At 38.2% G+C, this 9158-nt stretch overlaps 1 non-coding gene across 1 annotated transcript; it reads left to right on the top strand.

The window, feature by feature from the left end:
- Nucleotides 1-7417: 7417 nt before the first annotated feature.
- Nucleotides 7418-7492, top strand: Trnas-cga. Its single transcript has one exon. It is a non-coding gene; the product is annotated as a tRNA-Ser (tRNA).
- The last annotated feature ends 1666 nt before the right edge of the window (nucleotides 7493-9158 follow it).

Here is a 9158-nt window from a genome sequence, read left to right as displayed (position 1 = left end):
AGTTAGGTCTCCTAATCCAAATAACGACGTGCGCCAACAAAGAAACAGACAATGACTCGGACCACAGGCAGCCACGTGCGCCAGCTGGCTCCGTGAGAAAAAACATAGACGCTAACCTTCAGAAAAATTCTAGTATTCCTTACCGACGTATACAACATGATAATTGCTTTGAAGTTGAAACTCTGCACACTAGGAAGAGTAAAGGATTGCACTACATTTCACATGTAAAACCATTTATTGAGAAATAATCTGCTTTTTAAGATAGTTTTTGCTATAAAATTTTTCACTTCACGTTACTAGTATGCTTTGTCACACTTAGAAACTGTTAACATGCAACAATGTTTGAAGTTAACTATCCAGTCAAGAACCTAGATAACTTATTTAAACAGAAATTACGAATGCATTGTTATAGTGAACAGACGATACAGTGTTGTTATTTGTACATTCTTGCTTGTTAGTTGCACGATTATGTAACGAATATAAGGCTTACATACTTAGAACATATACTGCTAATTAGGTTTTAATGCAACATTTTGGTTTAGTTGAAAAGACATGCTTTATTTGAAGTACTTTCTGTGAGATTAAAGATCACTTAGTATTTGGTTTCTTTGATAGCTACATGATTATATCACGACGCTACTAATGTGTGACACAATTTACATTGTTGCTTTTGCGGTGTATCTGTTTTATATCTCCACAGTTTTTTATGTATTATTCTGGAAAGTAAAAGATGTTTTAGTAGTAACTTTTGTTGTATAGCTACAATGAGGCAGCCTTTTCCATAGTACAACAATACATTACAGTACAGTACTTTCTTCATCATGGCAATAAGCATAATAACTACGATATCTATACGCAAAGCATTTCACTTTTGTTTATGATGAGGTGAGTACATTGACTTCAGCAGAACTTTGCTTACAGAGGACGATAACTACGACACTTCCACAGAATTATCTTACAGCAAGACGCACATTTAGTGCTACAGGACACGCATTTGAGTGATTAATTTTGTACTTAAACCATTTATTTTTCAAGATTTTTGAATTAAAAAGAAAGTTTTCTGTGGTACATTTCATTCCATTGCTGTAATCTGTTACACCTGAGGGTATAATTACATTAATCCCAGGGGGTACACGCCTACATTGTGTACTATGTGTTTGGCAAGCACAAGGAGCCCTAGCTAATATGGTATTTGCTTATACAACTTTACACATCGGTACCAGATTTCTCTAACACAGAATTACACAGCCATCTGATAATTTGACAGAGAAACAAACATTCTTTTTACTACGTCAGTGACACATGTTTACACAATTACACAGTTGGATAACTTCACACTTATGAAATTGTATTTTGTCTCTACTGTGTGAACCCTTCATATTTTTTGGAACCATTGTGGTACTATGAGAGCTTTGAATGATGTATTTGGTATGGGATCATAATTGTTAAAGTACGTTTGAGGTAGATGACACTATTTAAATGAGCAGAGAATTTATTTAGGTTTTGAAATTATTGCAGAAAGCTATGACGTTTTTGAGATTTGGCTGAGTTTTTATGATGTTATTATTATGATGACAATGTGTATTATGCTGTTGAGGTATGTTTATGATCAATAAGCTGATTCTATATGAGGAATTTGATTATGCTACATATTTATTACAATGAAATATTGAAGAAGTATCGACGAATATGTATATGTGTAATAAGGCATGGAATAATGAGTAGTGGTTAGGGACTCTGACTTGTGAAAAAGGATGTTGGAAACCACGAACTTTAAGAGTTATGAAATATGTGTAGATGTGTGAATGTATCACAATGCCAGCGAAAATTTTTTGGACACTGTCATATTTATAGGATTTTGTTTCTACAGATTTGTAACCCTAATATTTCGACCTGTGAAAATTTATTTGTATCAAACAGTCATTGTAGCAGAAACTGATGTCGTAAATATTTTGGTAAGGAAGGTAGGTCACCTTGACATAATGCACTGTAAGCACTCATCTGCACGACAGTCACCTGGAAAAAAGCCATTAGTGTGTGCCTTTCAGAGGCACAGGTGGAGAAAAAAAGAGGCCATTAACCTTGCTATTGACATTTCTTTGTAGAAAGTATCGCAGATACGACACACCCAAACTTGAAAACTTATGATTACACTGTGGAGCTCTTAATTTATGATATTTACTGAAATGCCCAATGAAATGATGATAAACATTTTTACATCTATTGTCTTTCTAGTTGAGAGATTTTTTACTGCCTTTGGAGACGCCATTTGCCTAGTGAATGACGTTTCACGCCTTGCCTTATATATTTATTTGCTCATTTTGTTTAATATCTAGTTTCTATCTGCACTTCAGCATTGGTTAAAATAAAATTTAATAGATGTACTAATATAGATATTTTATGCCTACAGATCCAGTAAATAATAACTTTATGATCTACTTAAACCAAAAATGAAGGAGCACAAAAAGACATTTCCCTTCACAGGAATTGCATACATAATTTTCTTTTCAACTACTTGGTAATTTTTTGGTAGAATAACTTGTTGTGGTGCACCACTTTAATTACAGAGACATTAAGATGTGAATAGACATTTCCCTTATCTCCTTTGTGGTCTTTAGTCTAATATTTTTTCTGCTTAAGCTTTGCCATGTTTAGGTATAAGTTACAGCATTTGCTGCTGCTGTTTGCCAGGCATAGTGCTATTGAATTTCACTTTGTATTACTCTGTTAAGGCACTTTTACTACTGATTTATTTTTCTTTTTGCTGCACATTGGCTCATATTAGTGGTATTGTTGCATTTGCTTTGCCAATTTATAGATATTGATGCTTGCTTTGCCAGTTTGCATTGCTGTTAGTGTTAATTGGTTTGTGCTTTTGCATTGCCTCGTCCCTTAGTTTATGCATCTGAGCTCAGTAGATGTAAGTTAGCTTAAGATGGGGTAGGCCATATAAGAGAACAAGTTGTGATGAATTGGAAGAAATGCATTGAGAAGCTATAAGAAAATGGTTTGGTCAAAAAAGTATTTTGAAAGATGATATGAACAAAAAAAGTAGGGTTCAGGGACAACAGGTTTAGATAGAATTTTCTTGGAAATAAATGATGAGGTAAGATAATGGAAAATAAATAATGAGGTAAGAAAAAGGTGAACATATAAATACAGGTTGAAATAAGAGGAAAGATCTATGGAATTAAGTTTTGGGTTGGACTGCAGTACCAAATGTCACACTGAAAACAAACCCTGTCCTGTCCTTTTGCATCATTCCACTATGTGTTTGTGTACCCTTGTGTATTTGTGTTCTTCCTGTCTTTATGTGTTTATCTGATAAGAGATGTGTTGTAGAATTTTTCTAATAATGTGTTATTTACTTTGTAAAGATGTTTGGAATTATTCACTCCGTTTTGTTTTAATGCTCATGTGTGAAGTTGATGTTTCAAAAGTTATTCTGATCTTTTATGTATTTACTTATGTCATAATTCCTGTAACACTGATGTATATGTTAGTTCGATTCTTTTGTAAAGCCCGTATTACTACGAATGTTATCTGTATTGTTATGTTCTATAATGATGTATTTTGTACCTTTGTTATTGTATTCTCATGTTATAATATGGTAATTGACACCAGTTCATCAAATTAAGTAACTTGTAAGCATTCATTTCACTGCACACATTTCTGTTGGTCATAGTATATTCACAATATGTGAAAGAAAGAGGACTGTTATTGCTTGCAAGTGTGTTGATAATTCAGCAAGGGACTGGTTAACAGCATTGCTGGTTCTAAGGACAATTCCAAAAACTTTGTGAGTGCACTATTGGTGGTTTATGGACTTGCTATATTGTCCGCAAGACTCTTCGATGGTGATTGTGCACCTGCACAGTAGCAACAGATGGCAACTGGCCGTCTCTACAAGGACTACGGTGGATCTGCATCTTTGATGGCCCACCAATACGATTATTTCTACAAGGACTACAGTGGGTCTGCATCTTTGATGGCCCACCAATACCATTATTTCTACAAGGACTGCAGTGGGTCTGCACCTTTGATGACCCACCAATACCATTACTTCTACAAGGACTGCAGTAGGTCTGCACTTCTGGTGGCCCACCAATACCATACTCTCTACCAGGATTACAGTGGGTCTGCTCTGTGATGACCTACCTACCAATATTCTTCAAAACTTCGAATGACTCTGATGTGGGTTTCCTCTGTTGTGGCCCATTACCTGTCTGTCTTTCTGTTGGAAGGACAACACTACTTCTTCAAGAATGCATTGAAATCCACTACTTACATGTGCATTTTCTTTTACTGCTCAGACTTTGAGAAAAACACTGCTATTTTACAGTGATGAACGATCAGGACTGTCTTTATGGACTGTGAGAAAATTTTATCTTTTGACCAACATTGTATCAATAAGTGTGTGCATATGATTTCTTTGTTATTGTAATTGTGAAAAAATTTTTTAACAAATATGTATTGGCCACTGTCCAAAACAATTTGTAAAATTGTTTGTGGGGAGCATGGGGGCTATGTAAGTAGGCTTTTTAGGTTTTCTTATTGGTAACGCCACGTAGCGCTCTGTATGAAAATCACTGGCTGTGCTGTGTGCAGTCTGTGGCTAGTTTGCATTGTTGTCTGCCATTGTAGTGTTGGGCAGCTGGATGTTAACAGCGCGTAGCGTTGCACAGTTGGAGGCGGGCCGCCAGCAGTGGTGGATGTGGGGAAGTGAGAGGGCGGATTTTTGAGAGCGGATGATCTGGACATGTGTCCATCAGAAACAGTACATTTGTAAGAATGGATGTCATGAACTGCTATATATATTATGACTTTTGAACATTATTAAGGTAAATACATTGTTTGTTCTCTATCAAAATCTTTCATTTGCTAACTATGCCTATCAGTAGTTAGTGCCTCCAGTAGTTTGAATCTTTTATTTAGCTAGCAGTATTGGCGCTCGTTGTATTGCAGTAGTTTGAGTAACGAAGATTTTTGTCAGGTAAGTGATTCGTGAAACGTATAGGTTAATGCTAGTCAGGGCCATTCTTTTGTAGGGATTATTGAAAGTCAGATTGCGTTGCGCTAAAAAAATATTGTGTGTCAGTTTAGTGTTGATCAGAATAGGTAAAGAGTGAAATGTCTGGGTACGTTCAGTTTTCCTCAGCTGTTTGAAAATCAACTAATGTAAGAGATTTATCAGCACAGTAATTCAATAATTTTTCTAAAGGGACGTTTCAACACCCGGTAATTAATTGGGAGCGTATGTTGCAAATGCTGCTGTGAGATGAAGAGGTTGGCACAGGAGAGGAATTCGTGGTGGGCCACATCAAACCAGTCAAGAGACTGATGACTCAAAAAAAAAAAAAAATTCAAAATTGGCGTCTCAGTGCCCCTTTGACTTAATTCTTTGGTTTCAAAAGGATTGTGGATTGTTCAGGAAAATATTATACTTCTCAGATTGTCACGTGAACCCTTGCGTGGTGCTGACGTGATCATAAGGGTAGCACACAGGTGACAACATGTTCCTAAAGGGCCGCTAGCAGGACAGTCGGAGAGTGGACGAGAGAGATAAGCTGGACAGGCAACAGTGAATGGCGTGCAATCAGCGTCAGGGATGTGTGCGCTGCAATGACAGACATGTCATGTCGAGGGTGCAAGATAGGCGCGAATATCACGAGATAATACTAGACAAAGCGCACTTTGTTCATTTTAGTGTTTGATGTGATTCACAAAAATGGTGTAGTCGGTTGGTACCCAGAAGGTAAGTGATTAACAACAAATCGTAACTCACATAACGAATAGAATTGTGGGCTTCTTTTTAAACATTATTATCTTTCCATAAAGGACAGAAATTTAGATTGATATCACGATGATGAGAAAGAGAGAGAGAGAGAGAGACGAATTCAACCAGGATGTACTAACTCGGTACAGGACAAATACAACACATTATTGGCACGCTCGGGAAGCCATCGCTTCCACCGTAGAAGATAGATAAAAACAAACCTGAAACGTAAGTTCGATGGGATTCTGTGTTCGAGAATAGACATCACATGTCTTAGATTCTTTTACTAATATTAGGGGGACCGTAAAGTAATATTGGCGTTCTTTTGTCATTTACAGCTCATTGTGTGCTTCATAGTAGTGCCTAAGACATTTTAAGATTATAGTGAACTGTTTACCTTTAAATAATTAAATCTTTTTTTTAATTTATGGTAAAATCGCCAGAAAATATCCAGAAGAGGTACATATGCGGCATTGTAAGTTTTGTGAGTTTCTCAAGTGTATTAACGCAACAGTTGCAACTAAAAACTTTTGCGATGGTTATTCAAGTGCATTAGACGTTCGTAAATGCCGAAGGTTGTTTCATAACTTCAAATCCCACAATTTTGATCTTTCCGGCTGGTATAGATCAATGATGACATGTAAGGGCCAAAGTGGAAGCATATCCGTGTCAGACAATAGAAGAACTGCCAAACACTGTTAACTAACCTTGGTCGACCACCCAAGAACATTCACAGCAGATTGGTAAAGACAAAGGAAGATAGCCCATCCACCATGTGCTTCGGCGACACAAGATAGAAGGGGTTTTTAATCATTTGATCACTATAAATGAAAAATGGGTCCTCTATGGTAATCCAGAACCCAAAAGGCAAATGGCTCTCTCCGAATGAATCCCCAAGAATTACAGCTAAACCAGGTTTACACCCCAAGAAGGCGTGTTTGTGTATTATACACACACACACACACACACACACACACACACACACAAACACACACACACATATATATATATATATATATATATATATATATATATATATATATATATATTCACGTTATCGTTTATTTTGAGTTGCTGAAGCCTGGACAAACTGAATGCAGAACTTTACTACGAATAAATCAGTCTTTAATCAAAAAGCACCCAGCGAATGCAAAAGACAATGCAGCATCGCAACGCGCAAGAGAAACGCAAGTAAAAAACAATGAACTGGGTTGGAAGGTATGGCCTCACCAACCATACTTGCCCAAAGCTGCGATATCGGATTCCATTTCTTCCGACCATTGCAACATTTTCTAAGCGGCAAAGCATTTTAAAATGTGAATGGTGCTCAAAATGCCATCTCCTAATATATTGCTCAAAAACCAATCAATTTTTATCGATCCGGCATTTAAAATTTGCACACTAGATGGCAAACGTTTGTTGATAAAAAGGGTGATGAAGTCATTGATTAAAAATAAAAACTTATTAACAATTCAAGTGTTTGATTTCAACGTAAATAAAAAATTACTTTTCGGTTCACCTAGCATTATGCACTCAGAATGAGAATGAGAATTTCGGTTCGCAGGAGAGCTTCCGTATAGTTTGGAGGGTAGGAGACTAGATACTGGCAGAAGGAAAGCTGTGAGGAGGGGACGTGAGTCGTGCTTGGGTAGCTCAGTTGGTAGAGCACTTGCCCTCGAAAGTCAAAAGTCCCGAGTTCGAGTCTCGGTCCGGCACACAGTTTTAATCTGCGAGGAAGTTTCATTGCGCAGTCACATTGTAACGAAATAAACCTCTGTACAACAAAGGGTTGAGCAACAATTACATGACTACAAAAAGTAAAAAGACAGTTTTATACTTTCGTTTAAATGTTCAATAATAGTGGACTTAAGTTATGCTTGGCATTCGGTGTCATCATAATTCCAATAATTTTACTACAGTACGTTTATAAATTGCTTTTATTGCCAACTTCATGTTCAGTGGCTGCCGCCGAAAAATAATGTAAAATAAAAAAAAATGGTTCAAATGGCTCAGCATTATGGGACTTAACATCTGAGGTCATCAGTCTCCTAGAACTTAGACCTACTTAAACCTAACTAACCTAAGGACATCACACACATCCATGCCCGAGGCAGGATTCGAACCTGCGGCCGTAGCAGTCGCGCTGTTCCAGACTGAAGCGCCTAAAACCGCTCGGGCACTGCTGCCGGAAAATAAAAAAGAAAAAAGTATTACAGTGCTAAGAACAATATTGCAGTGTCACAAAGAGACATTACCTCGTCTACCCTTTCTTGAGAGTTATCACTTCCCGTTCAGTGTATCTTGTATTCATATTTCAGAATATTGTGAAATATTACAGATTTTCACATTACCTGCGACGAACTGTAAACCTCACTTTCTGTCCCCAAAGTAAAAATATTATTCTCAGAAATCCTTATGTGATGTTGTTTGCACCTTTTGATTTCGAATTTATTCTACCACCTGATCGTGATCAAACTGCAACAGATAGGATTAAGTGAAGCATAAGAGGAAAGTTTGTTATTACCTTAACAAGTTTAACGAGTAGCAAAACAATGGCGAGCAGTGGACTGTTGCTCTTCGGCGTGGAGGCGACAGTCGCGGAATGAGTTTGGGGCAACTTTTCACGTCCGGCTGCATCGCCGGGACGCGGAACAGGTGCAGTTATTCCAGCTAGTGGCGCGGACTAATCGCTCGTTAGCTGCTAGCGTGGGTGGCCATTCGCTAATTAACAGCGGAGGGTCCGGCGCGGGGTGCGTGCCCTCCCGAAGCCGCCGAGGCGATTCTGTCAACAACCGCCGAGCACTGCTGCACTAGCCGCGAAACCGTTTGTCTGTCTCGCTTAAGCTGTTCTCGTGGTTCTTTATGTGGTACTGTCCAGAAATCTCACAATATGTTTACAAAGTATCCGTCCTCAAGAGATATGTGACTCCAGTGATACCCATCTGTTCTAAGCGAGCTTCAGCATCCATTTGGTGACGACGAGGTACACTACTGGCCATTAAAACTTCTACACCACGAAGATGTGCTACAGACGCGAAATTTAACCGACAGGAAGAAGATGCTGTGATATGCAAATGATTAGCTTTTCAGACCATTCACACAAGGTGGGTGCCGGTGGCGACACCTACAACGTGCTGACATGAGGAAAGTTTCCAACCGATTTCTCATACACAAACAGCAGTTGACCGGCGTTGCCTGGTGAAACGTTGTTGTGATGCCTCGTGTAAGGAGGAGAAATGCGTACCATCACGTTTCCGACTTTGATAAAGGTCGGATTGTAGCTTACCGCGATTGCGGTTTATCGTATCGCGACATTGTTCCTCGCGTTGGTCGAGATCCAATAACTGTTAGCAGAATATGGAATCGGTGGGTTCAGGAGGGT

This window comes from Schistocerca americana, chromosome 4, assembly GCF_021461395.2.
Source record: "Schistocerca americana isolate TAMUIC-IGC-003095 chromosome 4, iqSchAmer2.1, whole genome shotgun sequence".
In the NCBI taxonomy this organism is placed as follows: Eukaryota; Metazoa; Arthropoda; class Insecta; order Orthoptera; family Acrididae; genus Schistocerca; species Schistocerca americana.
This window is presented reverse-complemented; position numbering and strand designations above follow the sequence as displayed.